Source organism: Anser brachyrhynchus (assembly GCF_964034855.1).
Source record: "Anser brachyrhynchus genome assembly, chromosome: 12".
In the NCBI taxonomy this organism is placed as follows: Eukaryota; Metazoa; Chordata; class Aves; order Anseriformes; family Anatidae; genus Anser; species Anser brachyrhynchus.
In genome coordinates, this window is record NC_137707.1 from 17,527,346 (window position 1) to 17,545,400 (window position 18,055).

General features: G+C 38.2%; 1 protein-coding gene across 1 annotated transcript in view; it reads left to right on the forward strand.

Moving 5' to 3' along the window:
• Positions 1-18,055, forward strand: part of LOC308176757 (uncharacterized protein) — a 320,082-nt gene that overhangs the window by 298,083 nt on the left and 3,944 nt on the right. Inside the window, exons 13-18 of the mRNA XM_080552910.1 lie at positions 3,497-4,250; positions 6,492-6,678; positions 7,844-8,004; positions 9,325-11,300; positions 12,941-13,058; positions 14,926-15,101. The gene's annotated coding sequence lies outside the window, so the exon portion shown is untranslated. The remainder of the gene's footprint in view (positions 1-3,496; positions 4,251-6,491; positions 6,679-7,843; positions 8,005-9,324; positions 11,301-12,940; positions 13,059-14,925; positions 15,102-18,055) is intronic.

Sequence of the window (18,055 nt, forward strand, 5' to 3'; positions counted from 1 at the left end):
TCTCCAATAATAATAATAATAACAACAGCAATAGGCAATGGATTTAGGAAGTGAATGGGAACCTTGAGAAAGTCTGTAGTATATTTTATCTAGAGGGACAAAAGTGAAAACTGTTTAGAAACTACCATCCAATGGAGGAATGCTTTGTAGCCTTTAGAAACATTGTTGGCTTTCACAGACTGCTTGGAAAAAGTTAGCATCAGTCTTGGGAAAGTGTATTCCCTCATGCACTGCGATATATTTCAGCAAAGCAAGCTTTCTATCAACTAGAACAAGTTTTCCTATAGTTCTGCATCTGTTTCTGCTCAGTCAAGGTGCATCTGGGAATATATTTTCCCTTGCAGCAGCAGGTGGCGTTGAATAGCATATGTTATTCTCACACTCATAATCGTTCTGTCTTACATGTAGTAAAACCTCCTCTCCCAAAAGAGATAATCCACAAGAGAAATTCAACAAGTTTTTATAGATGTAGCAGACTTTCTACATGACAGAGGTAGGGGTCAAATTCTTCCAAATTTAATCACACTGGGAAATAAGACCATAAATAATGTGTTCAAGTGACACCAAAAACAGGTGTAATACATTATATTTTCATTTTTCTACCCACAAAAATTTCTTGGTTTGCTCTTGAAGCACCACAGAGTTCATGTTGTGATAAAGTGATGTTTATCACATACCAATAGTCCTTCACTCTGCAGCAAATTCACAAACCTGAGTTTGCTCTGTGCAATTCTTTGCCCACTTTACCTCCAAAGAGGAAAGGATTTGATTCTTCTCCCTGAAACATTATCAGTGTGTCCCCACTGAATATGGTGCAGCATTTCAGATTTACACTGTGGTAAGTGAAGACAGAATGAGAATTAGCATTTTCCAAACTTCTCTCAATCTAGTTGTAAAAATTATGGGGTGTTGCAGAAGCAGTTCGAAACAGACCTCCAAATGACTTCCTAAGCTTATTTTTAAAATATCACACACAAGTAAAATAAAAAGATATTTTACCTGCACGCAGGTAAAACCTAAGAATGAAACAGAAATCTTTTACAGGCAAATGGCTATACATCAATCTATAGTCAGTCTTAGCAGTGATTATGAGTATTTAAGAAATCCATCCATCTTCCTTTCATCAACAGTCAGAGTTTTCCATTTGCATATCTAATAATTTATGGCATGTCCTGACCCCAAGCGGTAATTGAACCAATAGATCTTCAGACTAGATTTACTCTGGTCTGGCTGCCACAGTAATGTAACTCTGCAGGAGTTTTGGATTACTCCAAATGCCATCTCCTCTTCTCAGAGGTTGACAGTCACGGGCAAAATTTAACCTCCCAAATGTCAAGGCAAAAGCTCCATCACCTAATTTAGACTATCTGGCTCTCCTTTTGCAATACTGCAGATAAAAACAAGAGGCACAGTGATCACTCCCAATACTGCCCTCGGAAGACTGGTTTTAAAGTAAAACTCTGTAACCATAAATGAATTCTCCTAAGAGTTTAAAACCATAGAAGAGACTAAATTGCAGAAGTGAAAGGGGGAATTCTATATATCAGAGTTCATAACTAGTAATGTAAAAAATAAGAATAAAAGGAGAGGGAAGCTGTTGTATTAGAGAGGAATCCAGTGATCAGAGACAGGCTGACGAGAGTAGAGCTGCAAGGAGGTGAGGAGGGGGGCGATGGGGTGCACTTCTGATTCCAGTGAGCCATGGCACAGAGCAGAAACACACAGCCAAGTGCCTGTGTTTCTTCTTCTCAAAATGTGGTTTAGAAGCCAATTTCAAGGCAGCATTATATGCTTCAGTAAAGGGTTCTCAAAAGCTTTGAACAAGAAAAATACCAGCAAACACACAGCTCTACACTGTTGCAGGCTCTTGCTGCATACTAAATATAGAGAAAATACAGCAACAGGGGTTGTGGTTTCCCATCAGGTATTGCTTGGGAAAACCCCTCCATACTCTTCAGCTACTTCTGACTGCAAATGAAGGGGCAGGTGCACAGGCTGGTCACACTGCTGCTGCTTCCAAATGATATTTCAGATATTATGATGACGCTGGGTTTGAAATTTTGTTAGAAGTCTCATCAGTTGGCTATTTTCTTTTCCTGGGAAGGAGTTCAGTTGAACAAGCTCTGGCAGACACACAGAGCTATGCTGTTGCCACTGACACAAGTCCCAAATGAACACATATAGGCTGTGAGAAAATGCTACCATCTCACAACTGTGGAGGAAAAAAAAAAAAAAAGGCAGCAAAGGTACAAACAAGGAAAATCTGACACAATCCCCAATTAATGGCATAGGCAGTATTTATCTATCGATGATTAAGTGCTACCATTGTACCTTGATAGCTAAGTTCGATGATGATAGACATCCTAGAAAATAGGTAGATAGACAGAAAGATAGATATCCTTTGCTACTTCAACCATCCATAATACCCCATGTGTTGCCATCACTGCTTTGCCTGACCAATTGCCTATGTAGCCTGTTCCATCTTGTGCGATCAATATTAGCACTTCACTTACCTTGCAGAGTTACAGCTGTCTGCTAGCACAGGAAGAACCTCATCTTGCCTCATTGTACTGAAAGACAGTCATATTGAAGAAGAAATGTCATTATCCATTCAAATACTTTTATTTAATTGTTTTTGGTGAGTTGGTTTTAGCTTTGATGCTTTTGTTTTTCCCATTATACAAATAATTTATAGCAAAAAAGCAGAAATGTTTGAATGAATGAACATTGAAGAGTTTAACAGGAAAACTGAGATAGGTGTCCAGTCTCCTGTCCAAGCCTCTGTGCCTCAATTCTCCATTTGTAAAATGGAATTAACAATATCATTTATCACCTGTAGTGAGACTAAGGATACTCATGTGATTATCACACCTAAATAAATATAAGATCCAGAGGCAGAATTGTTCCTGGTTCCTCCAAAGAGTAAGTGAACAATGAGTCTCCTAGTATGTCCTAGTGCCTGAGATACTGAAGGATGATAAGATACAGTAGTGCGGGACCAAACGGAGGGGAAGACAGGTCTGTGTGCAGTTTGGGAATGACAGCGCTGGAAGAAAAATGTCCCTGGCCTTACCACCCAAATTCTCTCATTAACTGCTGAAGGGAGGACAGTATAGAATAAAAAGTTCCTTATCTGACCCAGCTGCTGCTGAAAGAGTGGGTGTTCCCGGTGAGCATCTGGGCAAAGACAGCAAATACCAGTGAGGGACAGGAGTTGTGACATCTCCCCTGGCACACAAATGGAAATACAAAATGGTGGGAAGTTTCCTGTGTTATCTGTGTGATCACTGCACGCTTTCCTTGCCGTAATGCAACAGGGGATAAATCCTGTTTTGTTGAAGTGGCACACAGCTCAGCTGAAATTATCTGCAAAAATAGAAGAAAAAAAAGATTCCTGCCCTACAGTTGTTGGTCTCCTGTGTTTCTGGCTCCTCTATCAACTCTCGCTAGTAACCATTTGTCTTTTTTTCTTCCCTTTTTTTTTTTTTCATGTCAGGTTCCTCCAACAATGCTGCTTTTCCAAACTGGAGATGAAGGGTACAGGTAGAGAGTCAACTGCCTAATTGTCACCAGGCTAAATACTTCTTAACTTACTTATGATGTGATAAATCCTGGAGTACTTGCTGCTTACGCAAGAGGATTTCAACACAGAGGCATGTTCCAGAAAGGTATTTGTGTAGAAAAGAGGAAAAATCTGTGGGCAGTGTGTTCTCTGATACTCTAAGAGTTAGTACAAGTGTGATTTGTTTTGTTTTGTTTTGTTTTGTTTTTCTTTTAATGAAACAGTGGGCAATGGGAAAGATTAAAGGCTATAAATTCTGCATCCAAACAGAGGCAGAACCACAGTATCAACTCTCAGAAGCTCTGAAGGTAGAGGCTTTTTAATTTGTATTTTAAGCTGTTTCTAAGCGAATTGTTCATTTCAATCAACAAAATAGGTTTGATCCTCCCAGCACTCCCTCACAATTTCCAGACTAGGACAACAGTTGCACAGTGGGGTCAAAATCCCATTGTGTTCTTGAGGACAAATGCCTCCTATTGAGATGGGTGATGAAAGGCAAGGGTGCTGAGAGCTTACTTATTTGTGAACAACTCTGAATTTTGCTCTATACATATTGCCAAAGCTGCACCCCAGCTCAGACTTTTTTCATGGTGAGGATGGCACAGCAGAACAGACAAGGCTACTGTGAGAGATGGTGCAAGACATCAACCTGCATTTAGAAGGAAGGATAAAACGTATGGAAGCTCGTGTAAGTAATAGGTTCATGTCAGCTTGGAAATTAGTTTTCCTTTTTCAGTCCTGTTTTTTTCAGGTTAAAGTCACTAAATGAAAACCAGGTGTATTTGGTGGGTAGTTATTCTCAGGAGTTCATTGACATTTATGACAAAGAAAACAATAGAAGTACATCATCAGGACAGCAGAAGAAACCAGCTCACTGGAGATGGCAGATGGACTAGACACTGATAGTTACAGCTAATAATTAGTCAGTCCAGAAAACAGCTGTCCCTGTGAGGGGAGGAGCTGTAGAATACCCATGAGTGCTCTCGCAAACTGTAGTTAGCTCAACAGAGGCCTCTGCTGAGCAAATAGTAACTGAGGCAAGGTCAGAAACAGGCCAAATATCTCACCTTTATTCACTCATATAAGGACCATCTAGTGTACCTCTTACCAGCAATAGTGGGAGGAGAGAAAATTTGAAAGGGACAGATAAGCATGAATAGATCTGTCTTAGAGATAAGGAGAAAAAAAATCAATGTGTGTTTTATGAAGTAAGAATATTCACACAGTTTGCAATTAGAGAATGTTTTATATATTTCGCTATAGTTTTCTAAAAGGCTCAGAAGTCATTTGAGTGGAGAGACTGATTTGCCATAAGATTTAAGGCATACCTTTGGATCATTTTAAACTGTTTTTTGTCTTTGTTTAACTGAATTTGCCACACTTAAACTGAATCAAACCATTAATTTATCAGAAGTGCTTTATTCTTTACTCTAGATCTTTGCAGATTTAAGCTATGAACAGGAAAGCAGTAAAAAGTTGCATTTGTAAATATTTTAAAGAACACTGCTGTTCTGTGCAGTTTTATGTTCTTTTCTCTGGTGGTATTGAGTGCTTTTGCAGAAGCTCATTTGGGAAATGTATTCTTTGATTTTGGTAATCAATTGATCAACATTTGAAGCCCTGCTCAGAAGCACAGCTATTGTGAAGAGCAGTACTTTCAAATATCCATTTGATTGTGTTTGTGGTGCTTGCTTTATTCAACTCTGCTCCAGGCAAATTAAAATGTACTGCTATATAATAAGTATGGGAAGGTTAGCATTCACACTTCAGGGATAAAACATTTTGACAGTTCTATTCTACATTTGCATTTAAAAATTGTAACGCTTTTAATTAGACCCTATGTTTATGGTAGGATCTCTTGTAGGCATTACTACTATGAGATTGTTACCTTTCAGGATTTGTTCTGGACTGTTTGTCTGTGGGGAAGTGCAAAAGCCTGCTGCTTCCACATACGTATTGTTTTCTGATCCATGTTACATTTCATTTTCTTAAGTTTCTCTTGCTGTTCCACCTGTGCCATTACTGCAGAATCACCTGGATTTGTTTCTGAGAATTTTAGTGTACAGGGTTAGGGAGGTGTGTGTGTGTGTATGTATATATATGTATATATATATATATATATATATATATATATTTCTCACGTGCTTGGTATATTTTTGCACTGGTCTCCAAATTCTCGATTTCTGGTCACAGTAGAATCCCCAAGGGGATAGAGGCAGCCATTGACAGGAGATGGGCAGGAGATGCTGCCATGACATGCGTTATCTTTTTAGCTTTTGGACAGGTGATGTTTAAACAAAGCACATACACAGACAGTGGTCAATATCCCAAGCTTATGAAAATGATCACTGCCACAGGCTGATGTCTGAAGGATTGACTGCTAAAACTGCCCATATCACTTGCTCCCCTTTTATTTTATCCTCCATCTTTCTGTATTAGTAATGTTCAGCAGGGGAACCTGGTATAACATCTGCAACATTGCTACCACCAAGAAAACATTCACGGAGATAAAAAAAAAAAAAAAAAAAAAAAAAGACAAATGGCAAATGTACACTGTCTCAAGAGCCCTGTGTGTAAATTGGACTATGTTATTAAAAAAAAAAAAAAAAAGGTTAAATATTTTACACTTTTCAGAGGAGCAGAGGGAACTGGGAAAACATTGTAGCTTTTACCATAAAAATGTATTTTGGGGCTGAAATTAGGTTTTGTCCCTGATAGTCAGCCCCTAGATAGCCAGTCCTAGAGACTGTGTATAATTGTTACTAGGTTTACCTTGGGAAGGATATGGAGTTTGGTGGTACCAGAAATCTTGTGCAGTGTACCCTCAGGGAATCCCCTCCTGCATAAGGCCCCAGTACTGTGGCTCAAATCCAAGGAAGCTCAAACACCCTCACAGACTGCTCATTTCCATATCTTCCTTCAATATTAGGAGCTATTTCTTCTGACTCAGCAATAAATAGTAGAGAAATACTCTGGGAATTCAGATATATGATATGAAAGTCATGCTTTCTGATTGTGGAAGGGACCACAAGTAAGTTCTCCATGTGCACCCAGACTGGATCTTCAATTTAAAAACATCAAAATCTGAATTATACAGAGGCTATCCAGCACTATGGGTAAGTACATTGGCCTTTCATGTCTTATTATGTTGTTAATTAGTTAATGTTTGTAAAGCACTTTGAAGATGAAAAGCCCTATATAAGTTCTAAGTGTTATTATCTCTAGAGACCTGGGTTCGATTCAAAGGTGCCTAATTACATATGCCATAAATTAGACTTAATGAGTTGTGGAATCATACAAAGCGTATGATGCATGCAGGTTTCTCAGATAGATCTTGGCCCTATGGTCTGCTGCAGTGCTTCCTTAGGTATTCAGAGCTGTTAAGAAAAATTACACAAGAATAGAGCAGATAATTTCTAAAAATAATTGGACTACATTTCGGTATTATTTAGGAGTTGGTGAAGCAAATTACTCTACCAGCAGCCTTGCTCTGCTGAACCTAGGGTTTTTCCAGTAACCAACTTCAAATTGCTGAAGTTAACATGATTGTTTTTAAGTTGTGGTACAGACATAATTCAAATTCTTACTTCTGTTCCATATCTGGTCTTAGCAGAAGGGAGCTGAGCAGTATAATATGACTGATCTCCTTCCAATAATGCCCTAAAATGTCCCGTCAGGGCTGGGAACCTCTCAGTGTTGGGTAATGTTCACATGCAAAAGAAAAAAGTTCCCATCTTTAGAGATATTATCATACAATTTACAATAAGCCATTACAAGTGGGTAACGTGCAAAAGGGGGAAGTAGCAGTTATAGGAAAATGTGGTTTCATTGGCTTTGCAGAGCTGAGAGTTTCCATGTTATGTAACTTACATATTCTCTAGCCAAAAAGCTACAGAATGTGCCCTGCTCAGGTCCAGGCACTGGGGTGGCTATCCCACAGTGAGCGCAGGCAGCTTCTCCTGGTTGTTCCTGAACCGACAGAGTTCAGGGACACAGAAAAGCAGCAGGATCATTCGCCTGTCCCAATGTGGCTCCTGTGTGTTCTTGCTGCAGAATATCTCCATTGTATCTTGGGCCCTTTGCAGGCATACGGATAGAGGAAAGATTTATCCTGCATATAAATATGTTAGAAGTGATTGTGTTCATTAGTACAACCTAAGTAGATTGGAAAAACCAATTAATAGCAATTTACTATGAGTGTCTCTAACTGACTTCTTGAAAGTATTTATCCTGAAGTGAAAGTCATTTGATTTAGTTAATGTTTATTGTAAGTATATGCAGACTATCTTCCAGGGGAGAATGTATTTTTGAGTACTCCAGACAATTGAAACTACTGAGCCCACTGTCTGGAGAAAGCATCTGTAACCGCAGCCAAAAGAGGAACAAGGTTTCCGACATTCTTTCAAGACGTGTTTGAAGCGTGGGTTCCCATCACTTTCAGAGTGAGTTGCAGGCCGTTTTCCTTATATAGATTTAGACAAGCCAAAAGCTGTCCTAGATTGATCTTGCTAATTGTCTTTGTGATTTCTCCCTAGTCCACTTTCTGTTGTTATTTGCTCATTTGGAATTTGACTGTTTCCTCAAGAAACTTTAAATGGGACAAAGCATAGTTTCAAACTTCCTTTATTTTCTCTCTATCCCAATACTCATCTTCCCAATCTGCTTACATTTTTGCATTCCTAGAACTTGGTCTAGTCTTACACCTTAGTTACTGGGGTGTACTTCTTCAAAAACAAGATGTAGTTTTACTGAATATTTTTCATATATTCTAATAAATAGGAACTTACAATAAATGCAGATTTGCGCTGGAGGCTGTGGTTAAACGTGTAGCAAACTTATCAACAAACCTTTCCTTCCCCACCCTGCCCCCTTCCCTTTTTACAATGAACAGATTTTTATCCGCCTTGCTCGTGACTTGGGGATTTTTACAAGCAAACTTTGGAACTTGTCAAACATTTTGTAATTTGAGTCTGAAAATAGAAAAGCAAAAATCTTTAGAAAAAAAAAAATTATTTTATATAGTGTGTATCAACTGAGAAAAATTTTAGCTTGCTGAAGAGCATAGAGGATTCTATTCTCTGACCTAACTGTCACTTCTTAACCAGAAATTACCACTCTGATGATTCACTTTTTAATACTCCAAGATAACATATATACTTGTGTAATTCCACTGAGCTACCAAATTACAGAGGAGCTGTAAGACTCTTCATTTCTGTACGACTATGGCCTTTTACTGAAGAGCAATAAGAATGTTTGCATTGTTGTTATTTCATCTGGGCATTTTAAGTCTGTCTCCATTCCTCCTCTGTTTTCAAGATGATACTGACTGACATACTCTAGCAGTGGTATAATTATTGCTTTAACGTCAGTGAAGAAGCTGACCAAGAAAATGAGAAAGTTGTAAGCTTTAGCAGCTCCACTAGAGTGCCCGTTACAGACATCAGGCAGGAGGAACAACCATACAACATTGTGAAAGCGCATTTTTACAGCCAGGCCTCCAACTCTGACAAAAGTACGAATATCTAGTAAGTGTGTGCTTTGAGAAAATAATCCTTGGGTTACAGGAGGCATTAAATGTGTATGCAGAAATATCTAAGTCAGCTAATATCCAGTGAAGAACTCTGGTCACTTGGCAGTTGTGTTTGGTGACCCACTTAAGGAGTTTACAAAAACGGTCATCATCTTTTTGTCTTGTTACTTCTCAAGTCATTTTCCTGTTTAAGTCCCTAATTTAACAAAGCACTCATATCTCTCACTGAAAGTCTTGGACTGTGGAAGCACTGCTCGTGATGTCTGGAAGAAGACTTTTGGATCATTCCTGCCTCCAGCTTTCTCTCCCTGCCTGCATGCAAGGGATTACCACAGGTCAGCTTGCAGAGAGGTAAGTGTGGCAGTAAGTAGTGGGGTAGGACAAGAATTTATATTGATGTGGCTGATTGTATACTAGAGTAGATGAAGAGCATCCATTTATTTTGACAGACTGTGCTGCAAAGAGATGTGAATTGTCATAAGCTCATTGATAGCTGTTGTTTATTTCCATGGATTCATGAATTTATTTTTCTCTGCAATCAATATACAGTGTAGAAAGGGACAAAATCACAGACAAAATGCAAAAACAATGGTTGGTTGGTTGATTGAACTGTTGATCTTAATATGGAAAGGATGAGAAGCACAAAGGGCCTTAAAAATTGTCTGCATCACTGTTGTGTTATGGTTTGTATTTTAAAGATGTCAAGTTTTTTTCAAATCAAAATAATTAATTTCTACCATTGACTATTACAATAATATCCATTACAGTGCTGGGAGGAACAGTTTAATGTGAAAGCGTTAAGAATTGGGTTCATAGGTATTCAAATTCAGAAGTACTATTCTGAAACCAAATATTTTAGTTTCTTGCAGAGACTTATTTTTACCTACATATTCCTTCAACAAGAGTTCTGTTATCTGCAGTTGAACAAGAGCATGCCTTAGTTTAACTCTCAGTTCAGTAAAGCATTTCTATTCTGAATGTTACTTAAATTTTATCTAGACATGTCATTTGATAAGACAGAGGTTACTGAACCTGGAGTTAACAACTGGCTGAAGTGTTGTTCTGAACCAGAGCTTGACTGGACAATATGTAACAAAGTACATGTGCACACCAACATTTCTATTCATAGAATCACAGATGATTTGGGTTGAAAGTGACCTTAAAACCAACTAATTGCAACCCCCTGCCACCTCCCACTAGCCCAGGCTGCCCACAGCTACATCTGGCCTGGCCTTGGGCACTTCAGAGTTGGGGCATCCACAGCTTCTCTGGGCAGCCTAGGCCAGGGCCTCACCACCCTCACAGCAAGATATTTCTTCCTTATACCTAATCTAAACCTACCTACCTTCTTGTAATTTTAAACCATTACCTCTTGTACTATAACTAGACTTTTAAAGTGTAGTTTTAAACTGTGGTTTTAAAAACGTGTAGTTTTAGAGCGTTGTTTAAAAATTTAGCTAACAATTCTTTTAAAGTTTCCTCAGGAAATGAGCAATGTAAATATTACAAAAATATTCATCAGGAAATCTACTTTATTACAACTAAGTGTTTATTTTAAACTTTAACTTAGTTCTGCACAGGGTATTGATTTAACTTTTGAAGGAAGTAGGAGCGCAGTCCATGACTACTTGTATCTGTTGAGATATTTTTTGGGATGGTCAAGTCATGTTGTTGCCTGACAAAGTATATCAGAAAGCTTTTTAGGCTGAAAAATGAACAACTCCATAAAGCGGAACATTATTGTCATGGAAACTTCTGCACACCAACTAATCGACGTTAGTTGTTCACCCCATTACAGTAATTATTTGTAATCATTATTTTTGTAGCATGTGTTCGGCACTTAAACTGTATATACTACTGGGAAGAGCTGGATTATTCATCAGGAGAAACTGAGAAATTGAGTTGAAAATGCCAAATCAGGCAGGCAGATGGAATTATCTCCTGTGGCAGTCACTCCTTTAAAAAAAAAAAAAAAAATTTTTTTTCCTCTCACTTCCTCATACATGCAAACAAGGAAGCAAACGCTCTCCAAGTTTCACAAGAAAAGAGTAAGAAGTCAAAAATACCATGACCACTGAAAGACAATTCAAATATAGAAAGTTTGGTGGACCCATTCTTCAAGAATGTGTTCAGCTTTTCTGAGGTCAAGAGGTTCTTCCGACGTACCGAGGCAGACTCCTGAGTTCTTATGCATTGTCACTCAGAAAGGTAGGAATGGCTCCTCTGCCATCTCTGACCAAAATTCGTATCCAGAGAATTTAATTGCTGCATTAGTACACTCTGAGTGAGTTTTGACCACTGCATGTGCCACTCTTCCAGTAGAAAAAATAAAGTTGTACATAGAAAATCTATCACCTTTGTTTTTTCAGAAACTCCAAATCCTGTTCAGTTGCTTTGTATTAAGAGACAGGATTGTTTTATCTCCTTCCATTAAAATAGACATAATTAATGAGGAATATGATCCTAAAATTGTTCTCAAAAATAAATTACATCAGTTGTATGTTTTTTGTTTATGATTTCCCTTGCATTGGTAATGAGATTCATGCTAATGTGATGTAAGACTCAGAAGTCAAAAATATTAAAAACTGACAATTGTTTCATTTAGTTTTATGAGAGGAACCTGAGATCCTTTGAAAGTGTGCTCAGAATTACCCAAGGTTATGAAAAAAGCCTCCTCCTTTTTGTGTTAATTTGCTTACAGTTGGTTTTGTAATATCCTAAAGAAAAATTGTTACACCCATCTGCATGCACTTAAGCTCGGTCTGCTGAAATGTTCTGCTTGAGCTCATGATGAAAGCTACAACAATTGTTTGCCCTCACAATACAAAAGGAAATAAAATAAAGGTTTCAAAATGGACTAAGTATTGCAAATCAAAACTTCAAAATCTCTTTTAAACTACTTTTTGTTCAGAATCTTTTGTTACAAGAAAAGGCTCTTATCACAGATAAAGATTTTGGAAGCAAAAACGTAATATTGAATGTTTGTATTATCATGATGATGATGACGAAGCAGCATTATTTTGAGTGTCACTAAAGTAAAGATTCCATTTACGTCAGTTTTTTAAAATTGATGGGTTTGGGTCTCATTTGACAAAGATCTCAAACAGATATTTAACTTTAAACATCTAAGTTAAGCCTATTAGCCTGAATGTGACAGTCAATATGCTGATGTTAAGCATGTGCTTAAAGTCAAGAGCTCTCGGCTAGGCATTTGGGCTCGTTAAAGGGGAAATAAATGTCAAAGTGAAGAAGATAAAATTGTAATACAAAATGTATTAATATAACAAAGCATACTGAAGATATTGCCTCTCTCTGTTATTTGTTTAGTAATATCTGATGGTGTGCATTTCTATAATGAATAAAAAGGTTATCTACAAGAAAATATTCTGTTTCTTGTCTTACACAGAAAGTGTTTTATGTAAAATGGATAGAAATTTGCTCGTTCTTTGTTTTAAAACCTTGGATCCATGTCCACTGAATGGCAATTCATGTGGTCTTATGGTCTAACATCGTATGTCCGAGCAACTTGTGAGAAATAATGGAAAGAGCTTTTTAAACGCTGCAGAGAGGTGACAGCATGGAAAAAGCTAATTAAAGTATGTTTTAAAAATTGTGTTTTAAGACCTTTCATTAAAAAAAGAAGCTTAATGTAAAATAAAATACATCAAGAGTATGCTGATGTCGCCGCAGCAGCAGTATTCCAAGTGCAGATTGCATATGTTTAAGTGATTCAGGTATCTTGGTTTGGTTTGGCAAATGAAAACCCTGTCCTACTGTAAGTCATTTTTACCATCGGGATTTGCATATACATATGATATCTGTTATATTAATTATATCTATTTTCACAGGTATGGACAGACATAGCCCAGAGTTGTGGCAGCCATTAATAGATCAAGCAAGCCCATGCAGCTGTGTTTTGATCAGTGGAAAGGTTTCTGGCATCCAAGAGCTGAAATCACCTTTTGGGTATGACAAGTGCATCTAAGTATCTAGCAAGTGAAAATCAAGGGTTTCTATAAGGAAGGAGTAAGAACACCTACCACAAAAAATTAAGAGTAAAATAACCTTTAATAATCGCAAACTCAATTGTATGTATTGCTCTCGATTGGCATTTAGCCATCCATCATTTGCTGGCTCATAAAGCTGATTTGTGTTCTTTCTGCCTGTCCCTGTTTCCCCTAGCTGCTGGCCTCTTTTCACCACTCCTTTCCCATAGGCATATACGACTGGGACCCACACACTCTTTTGTCTCTTCCTCTGGAACGCTGCTTTTTATCACATGGGGAAAGGAGGAGTTTTGTGAGCAGCTTTCTTTCTTCTTTATTGTTGAATGCCACTTATAAACTCTGTCACTAGACTCTTGGAAGGTATCTAAAATGCTAGACAAGGAAACAGGTATAATTCAGAGGAAAACTGACCTTGATTGAATAGGGTCAAAATGCTTCAACCACCTCTTTCATTTGAAACTCCTCATTTATAGACTCACACTTCTTTCACTGTAGCTTTAGAGTAAACAAAAATATATGTGGGATGTTTGTTAGTCTTAAAGATAAGAGGCTCAGCTAGATTTAGTGAATTCTGTGACTAATCAAACTCTTTGTGAAAAACACACAATTTCTCCTCTCAAAGTGTTGTAACACCATAATTGTTGAGAGCTCCAAAATTTGTTTTCAGAAAACAAGTTTGGGCATTCCCCAGGTATTAGCATGTACTAGGCAAGTTTAAGCTCCAAATTCCTAATTCCCAGGTCTGATTGTATATATTAATCAGTCTTCTGAGGAAGCATGAAAGGGACTGACCATGGAATTACGCATCTAAACATTTGAACTTTCATCTTGTGGTTTGCACATTTAAGGCTGTTCTTAGAAGCATTTAAAGGCTGTAGGCTACCAAAGATTTTTGAACAGAATTCTTGTGGCTATTTACAGACTTGGTCAGTACAGATATTCCTTGAGCTTTCTGCTGCTGTCTGTCATCACAGAGTATTTCTGTTGAGTAGGCTGAGAGTGAAGATTTACGAAAATATTTGATGAAGTTTTGTACAAACTGTGTCCCAAGCATTTATTTGCTACATTATGCACCTCTTTTAACCAAATGCTGTTTGTTGTTATGGAAACCCATTGTAATGAGAGCCACGTGACCCATGAAAACCTTAGCCAGCCAACAAAGTTTGCAGTTTTCAAGTACTTTTCAATGTTTCTGTTTTCATATTCTTTAAACAGCATCTCTCGCATTGTCCAAGCCACATATGGCAAAGGCCTGGTTTTCTTTCTCTTCTCTAAGGATGATTTACATCCTACCAGCAGTAGAAAAAGACCTGCAAAATGTGTAGATGTGATTAGAAACACATTAATATGCTTTTATACTATTGGAGCAGCAGAGAGGAGTCTTAAAGCTGCATCCTTATCCCTTCTGTTTCTTTGCTGGGAAGGGATTCAGCTGGGATTGATGTGGATTGGGAACAGGGAATACCCCTGTCTGGCTTCTGAACTGCTGAAGAAGGCTACCCCAACACCCTGGGCACAGGCACACTTCTTCACATTTATCTTAGGTTAGCACATTCTTTATTTAACTGTCTCTGATCTCACTATATCTGATCATTCCTTCATCTCATTTTCACTTAACCTTTTGCCCTCTGCACAGACTAAGCATCCTATCGGATATCACCCAAGGGACCTTCTTTTCCCTCCACTCCCTTTCTCCACTCTTTCTCCAATTTAGGTGCTTTATGCTGCTCCTGGTAATTTACCTGATTACATGGAAGGAGCTGTAGATCTTTTATAATTGCTGTTTTACTTAAAACATTGATTCTTTAGTTCCTCTCTCTTTTCAGGTCATCACACCTCACTGGAGGTTTCCCTGCTTTAACGAGCATCTCAGAAACCACAGAGAGGACTGGAGAATGGGGGTCATTGTACATTCTTGTATTTGAAAGCAGCTCCATAGCATCCGCAAGAGGATTCTTGGCACCTGCCTAGTTAAAGTGGATGTCCAATGTTATCTCTCCAGGCAAGTAAGATTCCAGCAATCACTGTAGTCCTATTTCACTTGTTCTCAGTCTTTTTGACACAAACACATTAATTCCCCCAAGCTTCTTTGGCAGCTGTAAGAAGTTCTCTCCTTTTTTTAATATGATTGATAATATTGAATATTTCTTTTAACCTTTTACTGCATTTGCTGGGCTAGGTGATAGTTTCTCTGTTCGGATGTTAATCTCCAGCATGCAGTACCATATCTTCCAATCGCCTACTCATTACAGAGCTCATTTGTAATATGTTGCCATTTAATTTACAGCTGCCTACCAAGCTCCACCTAGCACTGTCCTACAATATATAATGTCATCCTTCCAACACTTCCGCTGTCAAAGGTCATACAAAGCAAACCACTGCTTAATACAGAAACTCCTTCTAGTTTAGCACAGAAAGAATGGCAGCCCTTGGGCAAAATTTGACTGTGTTGTTTCATATGATGCACTGGAAAGAAATACATTCTGGAAAAGGTGCCAATAATGAAGGTTCCCTGATTCAGTGCAGGAAATGGCCTGAAATGTACAGGCAAAAAAAATGCCATCATTGTCTTCACTTCCAATTTCTCAGGAAAAGAAAAGGTTGTTTGAGGAGACACAAATATATAAAAACAAAAAGACCTCCCAGGCTGACTTGAAATATGTTCAAACTACACATCCACTCCCTGCTCCCTAGAACCCAGTAAATATTTCTTTGGCCCCACAAAATATTTTAGTTTGAACCCAGCAAACCTCAGATTGACCTTGGAAATAAGATTCCTCATTTTCAAAGTAAATGTCTCAGCCACACCACTGGAGGAGTTGCACTTTTCTGACTGAAACATATAAAACTTGTCTCTTTTGGCAAATGGGGTAGATTATACTGTGGGGAACTGGTTGTTTTCCCAATTAACTGACCATAGGCACTCTCAAATTCTTTTTCTCAACTTTTATAACCCAGTACAATGCTGGTGGCAAGGTTAAAACATCTTTTTTAGGCCATTAGGGGCAGGGTTAAGCCTGTGTAAAGCAGTAGAGTCTGTCTCAATGGAGATACACTGACCTATCCTGCTGAGCGTCTGGTGCATGTCTCTACAGAGATTTTGTTCTCTCTTCTCCTCAGGTTGTATTGGATGCTTTAACAGCATTTGATCCTATAGTGTCCTTTTAGCTTACCTTGAATCCCCTTTGAGATTTTAGATTACATATGTCTGTATTTGATTAGCTTTGTCAGTTTGTTTTCTTCTGATGTTTTTCTCCTCTGCCAGCTGTGTTAACTCTTCCCTCACCCAAGACAAGATCTCACACCCTAATGTAATATAATGAAAATATGTTTTTGAAATAGTCTTTGACATCATTTTCTGATGATGTCCAACTCATATTCAGATATAAATTTCTGTGATCTGGTTATCAGTTCTCTGTAGGAAAGTGTACGCACATGTTCCACATAGAATGTAAGGACAAGAAAGGTCTCAAATTCCCCTTCTAATGACTGGTTGATGTCTATCAACTTATGCTGAAAATCATTGCGACCACAGCCTTCCTTTCAATATCATAGCTGCTTCCAGGATGTCAGATATAACTGCCTTTTGTACAACAGTCTTATTTAAACCAGACAAAAACAATTAAGATGGATGTTTTGATTGGCATCTACCATATTAAATGAATTAAACTGCTGTAATTCTAACAAAAAAAAAATCAGTGTTGGGTATTAAATAAAATAAAATGATACTTTTTCTCAATGAGCATTTCAGGTTTTGCTTCAGCCTGAGTTTCTCACTTGAGGCCAACCTGAAGTGTTGAAATGCTGTCAGCTAGGGTTTCACAGAAGCCTCTGATCCAGGACACCAATGCGGACATCCAACTGCCCAAGATGTGGTCCTTGCACCCTCCCCATCTCCTTCTGAAGTTGTTGAATCTTGTGTGTGCTCAGGGTTTCACAAGGCTGCACTATATCCACGTGGTGCAGATTTTAAGAGCTCCATGGTGCTCAGATAATATTCATATCTCTGAAAAGGACAATGCTGTCCAAACAGAATGAACCTTTGAACTTCGATAGATTTTGGTATGACCTTAAGCCTCAGATTTATAAAAACAAAACAGAACACCTTAAACCTCAGATTTATGAAAACAAAACAGGACAAAAACCACTGCTTGCTCCTTTTCATTCTATTTTCTGATTTTGCACTAAATTGTCAGCAAAGCAGACCTTTTACCTATAAACAGATGGTACAAAATTCTGCGGGATTTTCCCACATTTGATGAACACACACATCAAGTCTATTTACATGAGCATGGAAAATATTAAAATGACTACCAGGTCTGTACAGTGTAAGACACCTGGAGTACATTGCTGCCAGCAAGCTTCCAAGGTGGGGAGATTCTGGCACACAGTTACAGTTCTGGGGATTGGGCCATTTTTGACTTGGGTTATTGCATCTTTTTACACCTGAAGACATGTTCACCTCTGACCCAGAAACATCTGCAATGTCAAACTATAAAAAGGGGAATTGAATTGTAGCCTTTTTTTTCGCCTTACTGTTATTTTTATTTTCTATTGAAAGGAGTTTTAAAAGGCCTATGAAATGTAAAATTGCTTTCTTGCCATAGTTGCAAAACTCATTTCACCTTTTTATCTGAGATGTGCTTGTAGCAAATTTCCAGAGTTGAAAAATGAATACAATAACCCACTTTGAGTAAGGATCATGGTCCAAAGCACTGAGCACAGCACAGTCTGCATCTCTCAAGGCTTGGGGCAAAGAGGGGAACTGCCCCAGTAGCCTGCCTTGTCCTCACTCCCACCATTCACCCAGACTTTTCCTCACTACTTTATGTTACCCACAACGTTGTTGCATATTCCGTCTTTCCTTCCTAAAGTAACCTTGTTGACTGATGAGGGATTTTTTTTTATTATTATATTATTATTCACCAAGTCCTAACTTTTTTTCCTTCTTTGCAG